This window comes from Panicum hallii, chromosome 1, assembly GCF_002211085.1.
Source record: "Panicum hallii strain FIL2 chromosome 1, PHallii_v3.1, whole genome shotgun sequence".
Taxonomy (NCBI): domain Eukaryota; kingdom Viridiplantae; phylum Streptophyta; class Magnoliopsida; order Poales; family Poaceae; genus Panicum; species Panicum hallii.
The window spans coordinates 24,477,735-24,501,616 of record NC_038042.1 but is presented as its reverse complement, the minus strand read 5'-3'; the positions used below and the strand labels follow the sequence as shown (position 1 = coordinate 24,501,616).

The window sequence follows — 23,882 nt, the reverse complement described above, 5'->3', positions numbered from 1 at the left end:
GGTGGTTTCTTAATGGCATGGCTAAAACTATACTAGAAAGGGCGTGGTAGAGTTTCGGGTCAATCGGAGGTCGTTTTGCACATAAAATGACGCGCTAAAGTGGGTTTTAGGGCTTAAACAGGGGTTCAGGGGCTCATTCGCGATTATCTGAAATGGGTAGGGATCTAATTGCAAATACTAGAAACATTCAGGCATACTAATGGGTGACGAGTGTAATTAGGTTTACGTGGTGGGGGGGGGGGGCTTGGTTCGAAATATTAAAAAGAGCGGGGTTCCTTTCGTAAAAAGAGGTGGATATGTGTGTTAGAGGGAAGGGGGGGTTTCCTTTGGAAAAACAGGAAAGGGGGAGGGGGTTTTGGGCAAATAACCCCTTTCCTCCTCCTTCCTCCCGCACAGAGCAGAGGAGGGGATGGAGGGGGGCGCCGGCGGCCCAAATTCCGGCCGGCCAGGGCCAGAGCGGCTCGGGGGCGCGGGGGGAAAGGGAGAGGGGGTCACGGGAAATCAGTTCCCGGCCTCACCTCGGCTTGGGGCGCGGTGGGGGAGTGGGCCCACGGTGGGAGGCGGGCGGCGGCAAGGCCACAGGCGGCGGCGGCGCTGGGGACAGGGGGGAAGGCAAGCGGCGGCGGAGGGAGTTGTGGGGGAGTGAGGGGCTGCGCAAGGGGCCGTTTTATAGCCGGGGAAATGGCGGGACGGTGGTGGCCGGTGAGGGGCCATTAATGGCGCCTCGGCCGCACTCCGTCGTCGCGACGCGGCGTGGCGGGGAGGGCGCCGAGCTCGCACGTGGTGCTGGGCCGGCACAGGGGCGGCGCGAGCGGCAAGGCGGGGTGCACAGCGGCGAGCGGTACGGCGAACGGCGGGCGGCGCGGCCGCGTGCGCGCGCGGGCGGCGTGGCGCGGCCCGGGGCGCAGCGCGTCGCGCGGAGGGCGCAGCACGGCGCGGGCCAGAGCGGGCGCGTGCGCGGCGCGGCAGCGCACGGCGTGCGCGCGCGCGGCGCTGCAGCGCACGGCGTGCGCGCGCGCGGCACTGCCGGGCGGGGCCAGCGCACAGCGGCGCTCGGGCGCCCGGGAGCAGAGCCAGGGGAAAGAGAGGGGAGAGGAAGGGAAGAGGGGGAAGGAAAAGGGAAAGAAAAAGGAAAAGGGGAGAGAGGAAAGGAGAGAAAGAAAAAAAAGAGAGAGAGAGGTTGGAAAAAGAAAAGAAAAAGGAAGAAATGGGGGGAAGAAAAAGAAAAAGAGAGAGGAGAGAAAAGGACGCGCCGGCGCCGATCGCGGCGGCGACCGCGGCCACGCGCGCGCGGGGTTCGCTCGCGGCACGAGGAGCGTCGGCGCATCTTGCGGCATTGGTCGCGGCCGGTCGGCCATGCGCGCGGCACGAGGAGAGGAGAAAAAGGAAGGGGGTCGCGTCTGCGTTAATTACGGCGGACGGTCGCGCGTGAGCGGTGCGAGATGTGACGGCGGTTAAGTCCGCTGTTGGACATGAGGGGCTAGGTTTAGGGTTTCGATGACGAGTGGTTTTTCATTGAAACACATTAGCGCGCGATTTAATTTGGTAAATTTTAAGGGCGTCACAAACCTACCCCACTTAAATGAATCTCGTCCTCGAGATTCGGCTGGTTCCTAAACAGATAGGGAAATTCTTTCTTTAGAGCCTCCTCGCGTTCCCAGGTCGCTTCTTCTACTCCGTGTCTGCTCCACTGAACTCTGCATATCCGTACTTCGGAGTTTCTGGTCCTCTTAGTGACAGTGTCTAGAATCTTGACCGGCACTTCCTGATATCACAAATCCGGCTGCAGGTCTATTGTTTCCACCAGCACATGTTCTCCCTCGGGTACTCTCAGACACCTTCTTAATTGCGAGACATGGAACACTGGGTGTATATCTGACATTTCTTCTGGTAACTCTAGTCGGTACGCCACGGCTCCGATTTTCTTTAGAACTTGATACGGTCCAATGTATCGGGGGGCCAATTTTCCTTGTACTTGAAACCTTCGCGTTCCTCGGATGGGTGAGACTTTGAGATAAACAAAATCTCCTGGGTGGAAACTTATCTCTCGCCTCTTTCTGTCTGCGTAACTCTTTTGTCGGGACTGAGCTGCTTTCAATTTCTCGCGGATCTCCGCTACCTTTTCTTCTGCCTCTTTTATAAAGTCGGGTCCTTCTAGGGCACGTTCTCCGACCTCCGACCACATTAAGGGAGTTTTGCACTTTCTTCCGTAGAGAGCTTCGAATGGCGACGTACCCAGGCTGGCTTGGTAACTATTATTGTATGAGAATTCCGCGTAGGGCAGACTCTGTTCCCAATCATTCCCATAGGTTAGTACACATGCTCTCAGCATATCTTCCATGATCTGATTTACCCTTTCGGTTTGACCATCCGTCTGTGGGTGGTACGCGGAGCTAAAATCTAACTTAGTGCCCATGGCTTTATGTAGGCTTTTCCAAAACCTAGATGTAAATTGGGTCCCTCTATCCGAGACGATTCTGCTGGGCACTCCATGTAGCTTCACTATATTTTCCACGTAAAGTTTTGCCAGCTTTTCTCCGCCATAAGTGGTCCTTACGGGTATGAAATGTGCCGATTTAGTGAGTCGATCCACAATTACCCATATGGAATCGTGTCCTTTCTGCGTTCTGGGCAGTCCCACTACAAAGTCCATGCCTATCTCATCCCATTTCCATACCGGAATAGGCAAGGGTTGCAATAATCCCGCCGGTTTCTGATGCTCGGCCTTGATCCTTTGGCAAGTATCACAATGAGCCACAAATCGTGCAATATCCGCTTTCATTCCATACCACCAATATTTTTGCTTTATGTCCATGTACATTTTGGTGGATCCTGGGTGGATAGAGTAGGCCGAGTTATGTGCTTCGTCCATAATTATCTGCCGGAAGTCTCCATTCTGGGGTACACAAATTCTATCCTCGTACCATAATGTTCCCTTATCGTCCACTCTGAAACCCGGTGCTTTGTTTTCTCCGGTTTGTTTGCGAATTTTTACTAACTCTTGATCCGAGCTTTGGGCTTCTCTAATCTTATCCTCTAATGTGGATTGGACGTTTAGCACTTGGCTGGAACCTCGGGGTATAATGTGCACATTTAATTGTGCCATTTCCTCTCGCAGATGGTCATTCGTGGGCCCATAGGATTTCCGACTTAAGGCATCGGCTACCACGTTCGCCTTTCCGGGGTGATACTGAATTTCCAGATTATAGTCCTTGACCAACTCCAACCATCTCCTCTGCCTTAAATTTAAATCTGGCTGAGTAAAGATGTACTTTAGACTCTTGTGGTCGGTGTAAACCTCACACTTGTTTCCGATCAGGTAGTGTCTCCAAATTTTAAGGGCATGCACTACGGCTGCTAGTTCCAAATCATGGGTCGGGTAGTTCTGCTCATGAGTCTTGAGTTGGCGGGAGGCATATGCAACGACTTTCCCGTCTTGCATCAGTACGCACCCTAAACCTTGTCGGGACGCGTCACAATAAATGACAAAGTCCCGATGAATGTCCGGTAGGGTCAGCACTGGGGCGGTTGTCAGTCTTCGCTTCAATTCTTGAAAACTCTTCTCACAGGATTCTGTCCAAGCGAACTTTTTCTCCTTCTTGAGAAGTTCCGTCATGGGTCGGGCTATCTTAGAGAATCCCTCGATAAATCTCCGATAATACCCGGCTAAACCAAGGAAGCTCCTGATTTCACTAACGTTAGTTGGTTGCTGCCAATTGGAAACGGCTTCGACCTTCTCTGGGTCCACTGCTACGCCTTCCGCAGTCAGAATGTGACCAAGGAAAGCTACTTTCTCCAGCCAGAAGTCGCACTTGCTGAACTTGGCATATAACCTATGTGCCCTCAGCTTTTCCAATACTACCCGCAGATGTTGCTCATGCTCCTGAATACTCTTAGAGTAGATAAGTATGTCGTCAATAAAGACTACGACAAACTTATCCAGCTCGTCCATAAATACCTTGTTCATGAGATTCATAAAATAGGCAGGAGCATTGGTTAGTCCGAAGGACATTACGGTGAACTCAAATTGCCCGTAGTGAGTGACAAAAGCTGTCTTAGGGATGTCACTTTCCCTAATCTTGAGTTGAAAATATCCTGACCTTAAATCGATCTTGGAAAAGTACTTGGCTCCTTTTAGCTGATCGAACAGGTCATCAATCCTGGGGAGGGGGTACTTATTCTTAATGGTAACTTCATTCAGTGCCCGGTAATCCACACACATCCTCATGCTCCCGTCTTTCTTTTTGACAAACAGAACCGGGGCTCCCCATGGCGACGAGCTTGGTCTGATAAAACCAATCCGTTGTAGTTCTTCTAGTTGCTTCTTTAATTCCGTCAATTCCGAGGCCGCCATCCTATAGGGTCTCTTGGCTATAGGGGAGGTTCCGGGGTTAAGGTCGATGACGAATTCTATATCCCTGTCTGGTGGCATGCCGGGAAGTTCCTCGGGAAAAACATCTGGGTATTCGTTCACTACCGGGACTCCTTCTAAGGGCTGGGCTTCCATGCTAAACACCATGGGGTCAAATTTACTATCCCGGGTATGGCAGATCACTTGTACTCCTTCAGGGTTTGTTAGGTGTACCACTTTGTCAGTACAGCCTATGAGACCATTGTGTCGGCTTAACCAGTCCATCCCAAGAATCACGTCTATTCCCCCAGACTTAAGTACTACCAAATCTGCTAGAAATTCTACCCCACTTAAATTGATCCTTACCCATGGACAGCCTAATTGACAATTGATGTCGCCTCCAGGCGTCCGGGTTAATAGGGGTGTATTTAGTAGTACTGTGGGTATTTTGTGTTTTTCCACAAAGCTTGAGGATATGAACGAGTGCGATGCTCCAGAATCAAATAATACTGTTGCTAGGGCTGAGTTGACTAGGTACTCACCGAGCACTACGCCCTGAGCTTCTTGAGCCTCCTGCGCGTCGATGTGATTGACGCGGGCTCGTCCAAATGATTGCTGCTTCCCCTGCTGGCTGCCGTCGTTGTTGCGGACGGGCACTTGGTTAGCACCGGTCAGGGCTGGTCTGGGTCCATTCACCGAGTTGGAGAAGGCTGATGTGGCCGGCTTGTTCTTGGCATAAGGGCAATTGGCAATATAATGCCCTATCTCACGGCAGTTGAAGCAGGCCCTAACATTGTTGTTGTCGGGGGTGACCTGGCTTGTATTGCTCTGCGGGGCCCTCGTGGTATTCTGGCTCCTGGGCGGGGCCTGTGGTCCTGTCACTTGCGACTGAGTCCTATACTGCATCGGAGCCTGAGATCTTGGTGCTGTGTAGTTGGAGTTCCTCGGCTTTTGGAAGCGGTCCTGCTGGCGGGCCTTGCTCTCCAGGAATTTCCGCTTGTTGTCCTTCCGTTCTTCGGCTCTGGCCCTTTCCGTGAGGATAGCTTTGTTCATCAGGGTGTTGAAGTCCGGATAGATTTGTGGGGTAAGCAAGGTCCGGAGTTCTGGGCTTAACCCCTTCTTGAACATGTCTTGCTTCTTATCGTCGTCGTTCACTTCTTCCGGCGCGTACCGGGCCAATTCTATGAACCGGTGGGTGTACTCTTCCACCGTCATGCTTCCTTGTTGTAGCGCGCGGAATTCATCCGCCTTGCGCTTCATAGTGGCCGAAGGGATGTGGTAGCGGCGGAACTCCCTTACAAATTCTCCCCAGGTGATGGTGGAGGCATCTTCGGCTGCAGCACAATAGTTTTCCCACCAAGATAATGCTGTTCCGGTGAGCTGGTGGGCTGCCAGAAGGACTTTATCCCGGTCCTGGCATTCGAATGGTTCGAGCTTCCTCTGAATTACTCGCAACCAGTCGTCAGCATCCAACGGGTTGCAGGATCCGGCGAAGGTGGGTGGCTTGGTCCTTAGGAAGACCGTCAGCTTGTCGTTCATATTCTGCCCTCGCGGCTGACGGTTAATGAGGGCATTCGCCAGGGTCTCCAGTATGAGGGTCTGGTTATGGATGATCTGCGCCAGGTCTCCGAGGGGTGGGGGTGGTGGTAGTTGTTCTCCTTCTTGACTTCCCCTTCGGTTCTGGCTTACTTCTTGCTCTTCTTGGGGGAGATCTTGTTCAGCGGGCTGTGCTCCGACACTAGCGGCTACGGGGTTCCGGCCGCGGGAGGCCCTCGCGATGTTCCGGGGAGTCACCTGTTGATTGGGTAAATTGGGGTTACGGTTATGTGATGTTTAAGTTATTTAATTCGTATATATATAAGGCAGAATCTACCTTCTGCCGATATCTATATAATTAAGCAGCACACAACACATCAGCACACAACATCACAAGCAACAAGCACCAACTATTTTATTAAGCAGGGAGGATACAACTTAGGGGTACGATTAAGTCTCGTGCTACTCGGCCAGGGTCTTGCAAAAGGGCACGTCTTAAACAGGAAGGCTGGGAAGGCATCACTGGGATGGCGTCGGTCACTCTACTTGCGTGGTGTGTCTTCTTCCGGGGCGGACAGGGTGAGAGGTTCTCGTTCGCCGTCTTCTGGGTTCCCATCGGTCAGGGGTTGCATAGCAGCATCCCCTCCATCGGCGGCAGCAGAGCTTTCAGGGTTCTTGGGTGGGGCTCGTGCGCTCCCGAAGAGTGATCCCCACCCTATGACGGGGGTCCCGAGTAACACGTGGTCTTCCCCTATCGCCGGGACTGGTGTTCCACTTTGGGTCCAATCTTGCATACGCCGGTCTCGGGCCTGTCTAAGGCTTTCTTGGGCGACAGCTTCGCTACTGGCCGCGGCTGCGGCTCTCGCCTCCCCATGGGCGGCTCGGATCTGCTGTATCCTCACCGCGAGCTCTGCTTGCTCGGCTCGGTGAGTCTGCTCCCTCAGAAGGTTGGCTTGCTCGTCAAAGAGTTGGTCCAGGGCGGCTAGGTAGGTAGCCACCTGGTACAGGGGGCCTTCTTCGTGGCGACGTCGCTCCAGGTTTCTCATGCGCGCTTCCCAGACTGGGGTTCTGATGGCCGGTGGGAAGAACTTCGCTGGTGTAGGGGCGAGGTGTTCTTCAAAAATCCGGCACAAGTAACGGAGTGCTTTCCTGATAGCCAAGGGGTAGGTGTCTTGGTGTCTAAACCCTGTGGCGGTCGCCCGCCAGGGCTGGATGTCGGGGTAGCGGTGGCTCCTGGCGATGACCAGGATCACCCTGCAGCGGAGGGTACCATGGTGTTCGTACTCTCGGCTGTAGTACCTTGGGCGCTCTGTAACGCCAAGGTCCTCCAGGGTGTTGATCAAGAGGCTGGGAAATCCAAGTGCAGCTTGGCAATCGCCCTGGGTCCATCCTTCCTCAGCCATCTGAAACAGAAGTAGGGTAAACAACATGGTATAGGTGCAAAAGCGGGTAGATGATATTTATTATTACAACAAGGGTGGTACAGTTTTCATGGATACGTGGTCATTAGGGTAGGGTTTTTGCTAGGGGTGCTAATCCTATCATGGGGATTCTTCCTCAGTCCTGATAGAGCGCTTCTTTATTGGAAGGAACCGATCCTTCTCATTTTCGGTCTGAGTACCCTTGTCCCAATGGGTCTCCATGGGTTCTTCTTCTTCTTCTTCGATCCATCCACCTATCCCGTTGCGGCTCTCGTATTCTTGCATCTGGGCTTGGAGGGCGGCTAAGGAATACTCGGCGTTTGCGGCTCTTGTCCGTTGTTCCTCCAGCTCCTGGGTTAACTTTTCAACCCCATGGATTAGCTTCTTCAGTTGTGCCGACTGTTCGCGGCAGAGTGCATCCAAGCCAGTAAGGTAGATGGATAGGTGGGAGACCGCATCTTCTAAATCTTCTTCTTCTCGTCCAAGTCCCCTCATCCGGGCAATCCAAGTGCGTCCACTTCTTTCAGCGGGTGGGAAAAATCCCATAGGAGTCCGCTGGAGGTAGTGCCTGTAGTGCACACGTAATCGGCGCAGGGCTTTACGGGCGGCCTTTCGGTAGGTGTCGGGGAATCGGAAGCCCTTTGTGGAGATGAACCACGGGTCTACTTCAGGGTAGCGGGTGCTCCTCTCCATAAAAATCATCATGTCACACCGGAGGGTGCCCCCGGAGATGTATTCTCGGTAGGCATACTCCGGTGGTTCCATGATTCCAATGCGTTCCAGGCTGAGCAATAGTAGCTTGGGGAGGCCGGGCTCTGCGTGGCAGATTCCGTTGACCCATCCATTGTCAGCCATCTGGAACAGGATAAAGAAATCAGCGGTGAGTGTTTGTGTAAGCAAAGGGTTATGTCAGGACAAGTTCTAGGGCCTAAAATGGGGTCTCGCTCCTAGGGTCGCGTCCTACGGCCAGCCTACGGCTCTGATACCACCTGAAGCGTCCTCCCATCAGGGAAGACTTAAAGTGTCACTTTATCAGTCCCAGGAGGCTGATAACACTTTTATTACATCAGATGGTACCTCACCGTACAACTCTACGCGGTAATGGGCAGTGAAGCGCCACTATCGCGAGGATTACAACCAGAACCCACACAACTACACTAGCTACGAAAAGAGAATCATCAGAGTCTTGCGCCATGCGGAATCCAACGGTGGCCTCAACCACAGGCAAGACTGGGTGCAGGACGAAACCCTACTCGTTGTCTTCGGGGACGTAGTCTGGGTCTTCCACTGTAAAAATAGGAATGGGGTGAGTACGAACGTACTCAGCAAGTCCAATCACACACACGGAGGGGGTATAACAGAGATTAATGCAAAGGACAATCCAAGGGTACGGTTAGGGTTTATTTGCGGAAAACTCGGTTATATGCAAGGGTTCATTTTGAAAACATTTTCAAAACCAGTTTTCCAATACCAAGGAGCACACAATGTTGATCCACACAGGATCCAGTTTTAAACTGCTACCGGACTCCCCGTCCGCCGTAGCACACGGCACAACTGTCGGACACTTTCCAAACAACTCACACCAGTTCAACCATTTCCCAGAGAGTAACACTAGTTATGTGACCACACCGTAACTTGCCCAGTACCGTGGGCACGGCTATTCGAATAGATTTTAACTCTGCAGAGGTGTGCAACTTTACCCACAGGCGGGGTACCACAACACGAACACCTTAGTGCCGGTGCAGATCCCATCGAAGCCCTTACCCACCTTAGCTAGACCTGACACACCACCACGGGATCTATCAAGGGGTCATTCGACCTACCACCGAGGTTTAACCGGGGCATAAGTCACGCAGAGCTTATCCCGTCTCCTTGATCACCCGTTGCTCCCAGCACTCCTGGTGGCTATCAGACCAACTAGTGGGGTTAGGCCAAGCCGTTGCCCATACAACGGTCAAGTGGTTCGCACTACGAGAAGCTAGGTGAGATGTCACATCAACTCGGTCCTTAGGGGTGACAAGATGGATATCTCCCATCCACGCTCAACCACACAGGTACGAGCACACCAACGGCCATTCACACAGAAATGCCATCCATCTCATCTAACTCGCTTTTCAAAACCACATTTTATCCCTTCCCACACACACGCATTTTCTTTATAAATCAGGCGGTCAAAGCATGGGTATTTCAAACAAGGGTGGCTATCCTACCGGGTTTCCAGCACGCAAATCCATGCAACTTTATAAAACAGGCCACTGGGTTGTGTTTATAAAATTAGGACAGAAACATGCATCAAAGGGTGGAATTGAACTTGCCATCGTCAAACCCTTGCGGGAAGTCCTGATCGAAGCACTGTCCTTCGGGTTCGGGGTCGCAGTACTGGTCCTCAGTTGCCTGGTCGCGGTCGGAAACCTCGTCGTTTACTCCGTGTCCTACGACGCAAACAAACAGACACACAATCAAGCGAAAGAACTAAAAGCTTTTACCGATAGGCTTGAATCGGAAATAATTTAGTTACGGAGTTAGGGGCAATATCTCTGGGTGGTTTCTTAATGGCATGGCTAAAACTATACTAGAAAGGGCGTGGTAGAGTTTCGGGTCAATCGGAGGTCGTTTTGCACATAAAATGACGCGCTAAAGTGGGTTTTAGGGCTTAAACAGGGGTTCAGGGGCTCATTCGCGATTATCTGAAATGGGTAGGGATCTAATTGCAAATACTAGAAACATTCAGGCATACTAATGGGTGACGAGTGTAATTAGGTTTACATGGTGGGGGGGGGCTTGGTTCGAAATATTAAAAAGAGCGGGGTTCCTTTCGTAAAAAGAGGTGGATATGTGTGTTAGAGGGAAGGGGGGGTTTCCTTTGGAAAAACAGGAAAGGGGGAGGGGGTTTTGGGCAAATAACCCCTTTCCTCCTCCTTCCTCCCGCACAGAGCAGAGGAGGGGATGGAGGGGGGCGCCGGCGGCCCAAATTCCGGCCGGCCAGGGCCAGAGCGGCTCGGGGGCGCGGGGGGAAAGGGAGAGGGGGTCACGGGAAATCAGTTCCCGGCCTCACCTCGGCTTGGGGCGCGGTGGGGGAGTGGGCCCACGGTGGGAGGCGGGCGGCGGCAAGGCCACAGGCGGCGGCGGCGCTGGGGACAGGGGGGAAGGCAAGCGGCGGCGGAGGGAGTTGTGGGGGAGTGAGGGGCTGCGCAAGGGGCCGTTTTATAGCCGGGGAAATGGCGGGGCGGTGGTGGCCGGTGAGGGGCCATTAATGGCGCCTCGGCCGCACTCCGTCGTCGCGACGCGGCGTGGCGGGGAGGGCGCCGAGCTCGCACGTGGTGCTGGGCCGGCACAGGGGCGGCGCGAGCGGCAAGGCGGGGTGCACAGCGGCGAGCGGTACGGCGAACGGCGGGCGGCGCGGCCGCGTGCGCGCGCGGGGCGGCGTGGCGCGGCCCGGGGCGCAGCGCGTCGCGCGGAGGGCGCAGCACGGCGCGGGCCAGAGCGGGCGCGTGCGCGGCGCGGCAGCGCACGGCGTGCGCGCGCGCGGCACTGCCGGGCGGGGCCAGCGCACAGCGGCGCTCGGGCGCCCGGGAGCAGAGCCAGGGGAAAGAGAGGGGAGAGGAAGGGAAGAGGGGGAAGGAAAAGGGAAAGAAAAAGGAAAAGGGGAGAGAGGAAAGGAGAGAAAGAAAAAAAGAGAGAGAGAGGTTGGAAAAAGAAAAGAAAAAGGAAGAAATGGGGGGAAGAAAAAGAAAAAGAGAGAGGAGAGAAAAGGACGCGCCGGCGCCGATCGCGGCGGCGACCGCGGCCACGCGCGCGCGGGGTTCGCTCGCGGCACGAGGAGCGTCGGCGCATCTTGCGGCATTGGTCGCGGCCGGTCGGCCATGCGCGCGGCACGAGGAGAGGAGAAAAAGGAAGGGGGTCGCGTCTGCGTTAATTACGGCGGACGGTCGCGCGTGAGCGGTGCGAGATGTGACGGCGGTTAAGTCCGCTGTTGGACATGAGGGGCTAGGTTTAGGGTTTCGATGACGAGTGGTTTTTCATTGAAACACATTAGCGCGCGATTTAATTTGGTAAATTTTAAGGGCGTCACACAAACCCATCTCCTTGAATGCATTGTCTATCACATTGCGTGATAACCCCTTGGTGAACGGATCAGCTAGATTTTTCTTAGTGTGGACATAACCCACGGTGATAACTCCGGAGTTTCTCATTTTTCTGACTGATTTTAATCGTCTCTTGATATGTCTTGAAGACTTCATATTGTCCTTTAAACTGTCGACCTTGGCAATCACCGTTTGCTTGTCACAGTTGATCATTATTGCCGGTAATGGTTTCTCGACAATAGGTAAGTCCATCAAGAGCTCACAAAGCCAATCGACTTCCACTGTTGTTGTATCTAGTGCTGTGAGTTCTGCCTCCACAGTAGACCTCGTCAGGATCGTTTGTTTGCATGATCTCCATGAAACAGCAGCACCGCCAAGAGTGAAAACATATCCACTAGTGGCATACAGCTTACCTAGATCCGATATCCAATTAGCATCATTGTATCCTTCTAGTACTGCAGGAAAGCCGGAATAGTGAATCCCGTATTCCATAGTACCCACCAAGTAGTGCATTACGTGCTTAAGCGCATGCCAATGATCATCTCCCGGATTACTAGTAAACCGGCTCAACTTGCTAACAGCAAAAGAGATGTCAGGTCTTGTTGCACTCGCAAGATACATGAGTGAGCCAATCATCTATGAAGATCTCAATTGGTCTCTACCAATTCTTCTGTTCTTTCGAAGGATCAAGCTCGGATCATAAGGAGTTGGAGTAGATTTGCTATCCTTATAGCCAAAGCGATTCAACATTTTCTCCATATAATGGGATTGCGAAAGAGTAATCCCATTCTCTCCCTTGATTAGCTTGATGTTAAGAATAACATCAGCCTCACCAAGATCTTTCATATCAAAGTTTTGACACAAGAATATCTTGACCTCATTGATTACATCAAGATTAGTGCCAAAGATCAGTATGTCATCGACATACAAACACAATATAACTCCTTGACCCCCACCATAGCGTAATACACACATCGATCAGTTGAATTTCTCATGCCATTGCTTAGATGCTTGCTTCAGGCCATACAAAGATTTATACAACTTGCACACCTTGTTCTCATTACCCTCTACTACAAACCCATCAGGTTGTGTCATGTAGATTTTCTCTTCCAGCTCTCCGTTGAGGAAAGCTGTCTTAACATCCATCTGATGGATGAGAAGACCATGCGAGGTAGCCAGGGAGAGTAGAACATGAATAGTGGTCAATCTCGCAACAGGTGAGTAAGTATCAAAGAAATCTTCGCCTTCTTTCTGAGTGTAACCCTTAGCCACAAGTCGAGCCTTGTACTTGTCAATAGTACCATCAAGCTTAAGCTTCTTCTTGAACACCCAATTGCAACCCACAGGTTTGCAACCATACGATCTTTTGACCAGCTCCCAAGTTCCATTGAAGAGAATGGAGTCCATCTTGCTACGGACAACTTCTTTTCAATCATCCGCATCAGGAGATGAGAATGCCTCAGTGATTGTTTTAGGAGAATCATCTATGAGATAAACAGTGCAATCATCACCAAAAGACTTTGCAGTCCTTTGCCTCTTGCTCCTTCTAGGAGCATCACTATGAATCTCCTCATGATTTGATTCAAGTGTGTGTTCATCATGCTCTGAAAATTCAACAGATTCAGGAGTTGTATTCACTGTTTCATTCAGATGTAATAAAGATATAACATGCAAGTTTTTCATAGGAAAAATATTCTCAAAGAAAGTAGCATCACGAGACTCAAGCAGTGAATTTACATGCATATCAGGCGCCTTAGATTTAACTACTAGAAATCTATAAGTAATGATATGATGTGCATAACCCAAAAAGATACAATCCACAGTTTTAAGTCCAAACTTGCGCTTCTTGTTGATTGGCACATTCACCTTGGCCAAACAACCCCATGTGCGCAAGTAAGAGACTGAAGGTCTTCTCCCAATCCACTCCTCGTAGGGAGTCTTTTCCTTATTCTTCATGGTAACTCTATTCAAGATATGACATGCAGTCAATATTGCTTCCCCCACCATGCCTTTGATAATCCAGCGGTGTCTAACATGGCATTAACCAAGTCAGACTACGTGCGATTCTTCCTTTCGGCAACCCCGTTTGATTGGGTGAATAGGGAGGCGTCCTCTCATGGATAATCCCGTGTTCCGCACTGACTAAGTCAAAGTCATTAGAGAAATATTCACCTCCTCGATCGGACCTAAGTCATTTGATCTTTTTCTCGAGTTGGGTTTCCACTTCAGCCTTATAGATTTTAAAGCAGTTAAGAGCCTCATCTTTCGTTTTCAACAAGTACACATAGCAAAATCTAGTTGCATAGTCAATTAAGATCATGAAATATCTTTTTCCACCTTCTGTTAACACGTCAATCATCTCACAAATATCTGAATAGACGAGTTCTAGAGGTGCCAAATGTCTCTCCTCTGCCATCTTGTGAGGTTTTCGAGATTGCTTAGATTGCACACAACTATGGCACTTAGAACCTTTGACAATGGAAAAATTCGAAATTAAACTCATGGTGAAAATTCGAAACATAGAGCCAAAATTCAGATGACATAAACGCGAGTGCCAAACAGATGCATCGCTCTCATTTATACCATCAGAAATTAAGTTCACGGACTTATTACAATAATCTGAAACTGAAAAACGGAACAAGCCTCCGCACTCATAGTCTTTACCGATAAATTATCCACACTTAGACATGACAAATTTATTGGACTCAATCACTACTTTAAAACCATCCCTACACAAAAGGGAGCCACTAACTAGATTCTTGCCGATAGTAGGGACATGCTGCACGTTCTTCAGCTGCACGATCGTTTCCGAAGTTAGCTTCAGATCGACCGTGCCAACACCACGAACAGTAGCATGCGACCCATTGCCCATCATCAAGGTAGAATCCCGAGCGGTCTGGTAAGAAGAAAACAAGGTAGCATCAGAACATATATGAACATTTGCACTAATATCAAGCCACCAACTAGTAGATTGAAATACTGAAAAAAATCGAAGGTAAAGAAATATACCCACTGGTTTCCGCTCCAGCCATGGTGACCGTGTTCGCAGTCTTCTACTCAGGTGGAGGCTTCCTTCCTTTGCGGTGTGGGTACTTCTTTGCCCAATGATCGGTAGATCCACACACAAAATAGCCTTGACCTTCCTTGAACTTCTTCTTCTTGAGAGTAGTGGTAGGCTGCGGCTTGGTCTTCTTTCCCTTGCCCTTGCCTTTGCCGTGAGACTTCTGAACCATGTTGGCACTAGTCTGGCCCTCACTAGCCTTAGATCGTCCATCCTTGGCCCGAGCTTTCTCCTCAGCATCAAGGGATACTATCAAATCAGACACTGATATCTCTATCCTCTTGTGTTTGAGAGTAGTGGCGAAATTCCTCCATGAAGGAGGCAACTTGGCAATGATGCCACCAGCCATAAACTTATCGGGTAGGTTGATCTTGAGGTGCTCAAGCTCCTTGGCCATGCACTGTATCTCATGAGCCTGCTCGACTACAGATTTCCCATCGGTCATCTTGTAGTCATGGTACTGCTTCATGATGTACAGCTCAACGCCAGCATCTGTGCCGCTATAGTCGGCCTCCAGGGCATCCCACAACTTTTTAGCGTCTGTGTGATGGAGGTACACATCCTGTAGACGATCTACAAGTGTATCGATCATAGTGCCCACAAAAAGTATGTTGGTCTCGGTAAAGGCCTTCTCCTACTCAGGGGTAAGAGTCCCCTCAGGTTTGCCCTTGGACACCCATAGCACATTCATGGCAGAGAGCCACAGAATCACTCTCGTTTGCCATCTCTTAAAGTGCTCATCAGAGAACTTCTCGGGCCTCAGAGCATCAACAAATCCAGCCATGAAACTGAATTTCATGTAATAAGGTTTTTGGATTGATAGAAAAAATAAGAGTTTCAGTTTTAAATTAATCTGAAGATAAATCATGACCATAACAAAAATTGCGTATGGAAACCAAATATATATAAACATGCTCATCAAGTGATTGGACCGCGTGCATGCAAGGATTGGATCAGATTTTGACGGACCATTCACATCGTGAGCCCTTCGCCCGAAGCCTAGCGAGGCGAGGTGAGCGCGTGTTCTTTCTTCTTCCTCTCACCCACACTTGCAAGAGTATGGAGAGCATCCAACTATCTAAGTTGGGTTTCCTCTAGTTCCACTAGTAAGATGGAAGACTAAATTATCACCATGCACATTTGCACTGACGGTCTTTTTGACATTTTATTGAAATTATTTGGATTCATGGGCCAGATATTCCAACGCCTGCACGCGCGCTCTGGATCTGCAAACCCATCGAGGGCAAGGTCGTCTGGCGCGTCGAGGTCGGCCGATGCCTCCGGCACCAGACGGCCGACGCTACTCCTCAGATCCACCCGCCGCGGCGAGCATATGGCGCCCACGGCTGCTCAGTGAGTGGACGGTGACCACGGCTGTGCGGGGAAAAGCGGAGGAAGCCGCAGGCGCTGCTCGACTCGCTCTCGGGGGACCGCCCGCCACCGCCAACGCAGGAGCCGGTGCGCCTCCAGGCCGGCGTCCTCCGCTTCCCATCCGAAGGCAGCGCTGAGTTCGGGGTCCACGCATCCTTCGTCACCAAGAAGCAACAAGCATTGGCGCAGTGCCCCTTGGTGTGCAGGTGCCGGCGTGCCGCTGGTCCTCTCCAGCGCCGCAGCACAGCCACACGTAGCAGACAGGCCTGCTCCTTCCCTCTTTCCTCTCTCTGTTCCTGGAAGATCAACAGTAAAGATGCTAGTTACTTGCTAGTACTTATGCATTACTAATCCTGTGAAATTCATAGAAAATTTATGGTAGATCCAAAAATTCTGAGTCCTGTCATGTTGCTTCAAAAATTCTTTGATTGCTTCATTACTCTGTCTAGTCCTCAATGTGCTAATCATTATTTCATTGCTTCACTGAGTATTTTGAACTGCGAATGTCACTGCTATTTCTCCTGTATCACTACTGTTGGAATATAACTCTCCACATGATTTAGTCATTTCCTACTAGAAGCTGCTTGCCTATTCTACATGTCCTATCTTGGCTAGTTTGTTGATTACTTTCTTGCCTGAAGCTATTTTGGCTAATGTAGAGTTTAACCTCTCTGCATATTAATGCTAGTACTGCCTTACCTAGCTCCTAGCAGCCCAAAAAAATTAATTAAAGCTTCGTCAGGTTCAAATTTCACCCGCTATCTGCCAGCATTTTGAGATTTATGTTTCTTTATGCTTCAAGTGACCCAAAGGTTCTGTGTACTTGCAGGCTATGTGTCTACCATGGGTCTCTATGAATCGGCCTACCAGTTATCATGGTTTACCTGGGAGGCCCTTCTTACTACACTGCCAGCACTTTTTACTATGCTATTTGGGATGATGTTCCAGTTTGACTTCTTCCTTAATAATAGTATTTGGGATGATGTTCCAACTCAATTTCTTCCCTGGTCGCCCCTGTTCTATGGCGAGTACTGAAAAACTATACTGCTAATAACATAGTTCGTATTGCATATGTGCTTGCTTTCCACTTACAGGAAGCTGTCACATGTTCACATAAGTTTCTGATTATTAAGTGGCTGGTTATCTACAGTGCTGACTTCACTACTGCCTTCAAGAATATTTCATTTGTTTGTATAACTGTGTAGAACATTAGTTCTTCCTGGACCAATGTAAATGTCAAATGCACATGCTGTTTCTTCATTTTTTTTGCCACTATCAAGTGTTTGGACTTTAAATCTGATGAGATGACTGAAATCATCATAAGTATTCTTTTCCCTTGTCAGGTTGCATTACGACCAAGAAGCTTGGAACTGAGCAAAGCTGCAGGACATGATCAAAGAGTTTGATGCTGGATGTACACCTGTTATGTTGTTGGATGGAATGTTGAGACTTTGTATTTGATGTGGTACTGGATGTTATTGAATCTGAGTTCTTGTTCAATTTGTTGTGTCAACAAAATTACAATGATTTTTGAATGGGCTTTATGTCTTGTTTTGGACTGTAATGTTAATTTGAAAAATGGGCTGGAATTTGTGTATTTTGATGGGCCAGATTTCTTATGATCCATAAAAAATGGTTGAATTCAGTGGATTAGTGGGCTAGAAAATATTTAGCTCAAAATCAGTGGCCTGCTTTTAATGTTGGCCCACTAATAAAATGGGCCGCTGGTGATATTAGCAGCCACGTAAGTGACCACATCATTGTCCGTGTCAGCGTTAGTAACTGTCACGTTAGTGTCCACATTATTATTATCATCCATGTCAGCAGCCACATTATACGGATATACAATTTAATTTATGATTTATGATGATTTTTATGATGTTTATTTTCATCACAAACATTAGGTCTGGACTGGCTAAGCGGGCTCAAAGTCAATTTATGACAGTTAAGAAACGTCACGGATTGTTTCAATCCATGACGATTTTCACTAATCCGTTGATCATTTAATATGTGACGCTCACAGACACTGCTATATGATAATTTTCTAGCGATCCGTGATAAAATTTATCCGTCATAGATTAAATGGTTTCTTGTAGTGCAATCAATTATCTATTATAGATTAAATAATTTCTTATAGTGCAATCAACCATGCTACCTCGCTGACGAACATCCAAAGTGTACCGCCTCTAAGATAGGAACGGACCACTGGAACTCCTGTTGACCGAGATGCCCAAAAAATGATGTAATGCATGAAAATCCTTCATAGAAAATTCCCGCTGTAAGGCAGAGATAGATAGTAAGATGCAAGAGATTGGTGCTTTATGCTGTGAGCATAATATTGTCTGTAAGGGCCTGTTTAGTTTGCGTGCCGTAAAGGTAAAAAAAACTTTTTGCAAAAGAATCTAACCAATTTGAAGTACTAAATGAAGTCTATTTACAAAACTTTTTGCATGGACGGGTTGTAAATCATGAGACGAATCTAATGATGCTAATTAATCCATGATTAAGCAATAATTAGCGGATGGTTACTGTAGTATCACTGTTGCAAATCATGGATTAAGTAGGCTCATTAGATTCGTCTCGCGATTTACAGCCCATCCATGCAAAAAGTTTTGTAAATAGACTTCATTTAGTACTTCAAATTAGTAAGATTCCTTCGAAAATTTTGCGTTTACGGTTTTTTTGCGTTTACGGCCTGAGAACTAAACAGGGCCTAAGTAGATCGTCTTATATTTGGCGGCAGTGTCCGCAGCGTCGGTGAGGCTTGGCGTTTTTCTCCTGGTCACCTGTGCGTTGCTTGGCGTCAGCGGCTTCGAGCTCACGCTGTCTCTCAGCGGCAGCGGCGCCTTCATGATTTGGGAACTCCGACGGCGCTATGACGGTGACAGCGGCAGACGGCGTGCACAGCTATATTAGATGTAGCGGAAGCGAGAGGCCACGAGATCGCAGCAATTTCTTGATACCATGATAGCTGTTGACGCGAAAACGTGTTACACGTAGGCACACGAGCACATCATGTGCACCTCATGGAGGGCTCCTTACAGCGCCTTGCGAGATCCGGTCAGACCGGTTTTGCAACCCAATTAGACCGGTTTCATCGGGGATCCCGACGAAAAATACAACGAATGCCCGCCCGGGAGGGACCTTGTTAGAGCAGGCGCACCTTGGGTTCCCTAGGCTCGACAGGCCGGCTTGCAGACGTGAGAAGAACAGCACATATGGTTGGAAAAGTAGGGTAAAGAGAAAAAAAGGTAGAAGGTAAAAAAAGATAGATTGATTTGTGTCGATTGGATTCCCTTAATGGGTTGTGTCCATTTATATTTATAGGGAGGAGAGGTCTTACCCCATTAGAAATCAAATCTTATAGAGATACCATATCAAAATACAACTTATAACTCGGATTGTACAGTTAGGACCTATTTGACCGGTCCGATCTGGGTCAAGTTTCCCTAAAGTCATAACTCTCTCGTCTGAACTCCAAATCGGACGTTCTATATATGCATTTCGATCGTCTCGTTGAAAGATACACAATAGTGAAGTCAAATTTGCATTGTGACAAAATCACCTAAACCGGTCTGGCTGGTCAGTCCAGTATGCCCTGCCGTGCCAATTTTGGTCGACAATAGATCACACATAACAGATTGATTATCAAATATAATACAAGCTACATGTATAGGCCTGTTGGGCAGGCGTGATCTGCCATACGGGCAGGAGTCCTAGGCGTGCATGGGCAGGAGTCCTAAGCGTGCACGAACACAAGCCTGGCAGCCGTACAGGACTAGGATTCTTCCACGGGCACATTCGTTAGGAATAGGAGGCAGCTCATTTCCCTATCCTTGGTGCCACAACGTCCTTGGATGCCCCCATACGCACCGCGAATGACTCAATTAAGCTAAAAACCTCCCATATACCTCCTGCAACTAATATTTTGATAATCATCAAAATCAATATGGACTTATATGCAAAAGGGTGAGGAAATAAAGTTTATAGTTACCAGGCATTGCTGCATACCTGCAGTGGACCGCAATTGGTCCCCATGGTTCTGTGCATCTGGCCCACTAAGTGTTTTGAATTCATCCGAGCCCCACCAAGCACTCAACATGAACCATGCACCAGTGTTCATCCAACGGAAAGGTACCAGACTATAGTCATGTGAAACAAATGCTTCAGTTTTGCATCTTTAAATTTAATTGGCTGGTGTATGATTTCTGCATAGTAGTCCATCACTGCATATATCCGTGCATTGTATTTCTGGTTTCGAGCCAACTTCTCACAACATTTTTCTAATGTCTGCATCCATTTAACTTGAGTTCTGGTTCTTCACCCGGCCATTTGTAGCGTGCCTAACATGAAAAGCACATGTTTGACATCTAACTTAATATTTCATCCAGATAAGTATGTACTGATTATTTGTTATACAAGTAACAGCATGAACTTACCATGAAGTCATTCTTGACCTTCTCGGCACACAACTCAGCCGAAGGGTCAGTATCTGGTCCTCTCATGTACCAGTGATGCCACTTTGATGCTGTTTCATAAGATGATGGAATCTGGGAGGTGTCTAGGATAGTTTGTGGGTAATGATGCCTTATCAAAGCTCCAAGGATGGTGTTTGGAACTCGAGCTATCTTTTTAAAGGGACACTCCGTCCAATTTCTATATTTAAGAATACACCAAAACTATTTTCATAGGTAGAAAATGAGTTGAAACTTCAATCTTAAAAGTTGCAGCTAGATTAAGAATTAGAAATAATGCAAATTATTACCTATTGAAAGAAAGCAAGTCAATCTTCCAGAATACTCTTGACCATGCAAGAAAGAAGATATTTTGAAGGTGAAGATATTACCATGGATATAAATATTTATGGAAAGTTTTAGAGTCACTTGTTTTGTATAGCAAGTGAAAAAAATATCTAGAAATATTCTAGAATATTATGGTAAAGTAGAAAATATCTAGGAAGGTTTTAGAGTAGTGGACACATGTTATCACCATATGTGTCGCCACGGTCTATATATATGAGAACCCCCTCTCCCTCCCCTAGTAACCTAGGAGGCAACAATACATACAAGCCACAAGTATAAGAGAGTTGGGGTTGTAGTGCTAGGTGAGTGTGTGAATGAGTGCTATGATAGCCACTTAAAAAGTGTTCACACTCTCGTGTAATATTGTTGTTCATGTAATAAAGTGTTGTTCAAAAGAGTTGGCCTTCCAATCTGCTTTCTATAGTTTCTAACTACTTAGTGCGTGGATTGTGATCTATCGAAGGTTGGCTTTGCCCTCGGGATCACAACGGTCCAAGCTTCATCTGAAGGTTGGCTCTGCCACCCGGGAGCTAGAAGATCAGCCCTGCAGCCAAAAAGGACCAAAAGGCATTAAGTAATTAGAAATTATAAAGCTATCCACTACAGAGTGAGTGGGTGTTCCTAGGTATAGGTCCACCTTCAAGTGGGTGATTAGGGCCACTTTTGTTTCCAACAATTGGTATCAGAGCCAGGTTCGTCCGGGATCGTAATCTTGAAGGGTCATCGGTGAGCACAAGTTCTTGTGGTATCCACTGTCAAGCAGGCGCTAAGGGGAGACTCTGTCGGTGCACAGTCTGGGATTGTGAAGCTTGTTGGTCAGGGACCAGAGGAGCTGACGCTGGGCGTCGATCACTATGGCAGATCTTGGCGCAAGCAGTGGAATTAGGAAGCTCAACAGCCACAACTATGGTTATTGGAAGACCTGCATCGAGTCCTACTTGCAAGGTCAAGATTTGTGGGAGGTTGTTGCAGGCAGTGAGGTTGTGCCTCCAGCAAAGGAGAAGGATCAAGGGGAGCCCTTATGAAAATGGAAAATTAAAGCTGGCAAAGCCATGTTCGTGTTGAAGACTACAATCGAGGAGGACCTACTTGTCACACCCGATTTATAAAGAACATAAATCGAGCAATCATATATGCGCCAGGATCAAGTCACGCATATATACAACAGAATCATCAAGATATCACAACACATATCACGAATAACATTAATATAAATCGTAAATGAATTATTTTATTACAACCGAATCAAGAATCGGTTCAAGAGTTGCGGAAGCGTAAAAGAGATACATGTAGAGCTGGGCGCCACAGGGACATCGACTGGGAGACAAACGCTTAGAAGTCGTCGAAGCCGCTCATGTAATCCTCCACGTTGCCGGGCACTGAGCAGCAGTCGAAGATATCCAAAATAAAATAGAAGAGTAGAAAGGCAAGAGTGAGTACAAACTCGTACTCAACAAGTATAACGCAAACTATGAGACTCTAGGTTGGCTGACTCAACTGCATTAGCTTTTAGTCTTGGCAAATTTTATTAAAACTATTTACTACAAACGGATGAGTTACCATAACCCAGATTGCATAAGAAATTAGTCAATATTAATTAAGAACTACTGAGAACCATCCGAACCAAAACCACCCGGGGAACCTCCCTAATCAAAGGTTGATAACCCCACTAATTAAAAGGAGGATCTAGGCCGCTTATGACTGTGAGCACAGCTGATATATCAATTTTACACTCTCGAGAGGTTGCACAACTTTACCCACAAGTCGTGAGCTACGCTAGTTGTTCATCACACTTCCTTAGGTGAGATGGCTAGCAAGCACACTACGAGACCGTTACAAAGGATCACATTGGTAAGGTGTAACCGCTAAGAATTCTGGATCAGCGACGATGGGGCACACCTCCGGGGGTACAAGCACACAGCACAGACCAAGCCGGAGGAGCAGGGACCATTAAAGCCTACCACCACTCTTGCCCATGCAGGTAAGTTACTCCCGAACCAACACGACCTAATTAGTAAGTCAAGACCGTCCCATTCCAGTCTTGTGGTTGCGCAGTTGTCCCAGGTTGTCGCTCTATGAACCGGTCCTTATGGAGAGTGGCCAACCAAGCACTAAGCACCGTGCTGGCCCCCTAAACCAAGTTTCTAACAAAACATCTTTTACAGAGACGTGAGCCGCTCAAGCACACAGCACAGAGGGCCACTCTCAAGATTAAATTGCATAGCCATTAATCAAATTAATTGAAAAGGACCATAATATGTGAGAGCGCAGCACCTAGCACAACTAACCAAAATGCAACCCAAGGTATTTATATAAAGGATAAAGCGGCTAGGAAATCCTTATAGGCATACAGTATTAAAATGCAGTATGAAGTTGTATTTAAAAGTGATAGGATGTTCATGTTATACTTGCCTTCCTCGTACTGACCCGGCTGCTGCTCGAACTGCTCGGAAGATGGCTGCTCTTGGTACTGCTCCGAAGGCTCGACGTCTACTCACGATCATCAAGCATGGTCCACACATACACACATGCACAAACAATAGCAAAACTATAAGAAAACAGTACGTCTACTCCGGGCTGGAATCCGGGCAGGAAACGGTTCAAGGCGGCGCGGCACAGCATGAGTAACCCACCTAGGGTCACAGCAGGGCTCGTCGGGGCTCTGTGTGGCAAGTCCACGGGCGACGGCGGGTCCGCACGGCTTGGCTCGCCAGCAAGCGGCGTCCCAGCCTCGGGATCGACCAAGGTGCACGACATCTAACGCAAAAGAAAGAGGGGGCTGAGCTGTTGCTCACCCAGGCTCGAATAGGCCGGAGAAGTGGTGCAGGACGGCCGGAGTCGAGGACGAGCGGCGGCGCACGGACGGCGTCGGGGAAGAAGGTCGCTGAGGGGTTGCTCCAAGCTCCTGGCCCCACGGTGCCGCTCGGGAAGATCCTGCGAAGCTAGGGAAGAGGTCAGCACGGCCTGAGGGACACTGGTGGCCGGCAATTGCTCGGAGGCGGGCGCACCGGCGGCGACGGCTCGAGGGTTCGCGGCGGCGCTTCGGTGGTTTAGGTTCTAGGGGCGTGCGCGGAGCTAATTAAGGGCGGCAGGCGGTTGCTGGGCGTGTGTGCCCCGGGCCGGCGCGGAAACCTCGGCGTGCGGAGGAAACGGATCGCGCGCACTGGCCTCGTGCGAAATCAGCTCGGGCGGCAGGACTTCCAGTGAGACAAGAGGAGGCTGGGTCGTTGGCCGGGATGCAGCGCAGTGGAGTGG

General features: G+C 49.1%; 1 long non-coding RNA gene across 1 annotated transcript; it reads left to right on the top strand.

Moving 5' to 3' along the window:
• The first annotated feature begins 15,669 nt into the window (after positions 1-15,669).
• Positions 15,670-17,380, top strand: LOC112878793. Its single transcript, XR_003225870.1, has 2 exons — positions 15,670-17,054; positions 17,169-17,380. It is a non-coding gene; the product is annotated as an uncharacterized LOC112878793 (long non-coding RNA).
• The last annotated feature ends 6,502 nt before the right edge of the window (positions 17,381-23,882 follow it).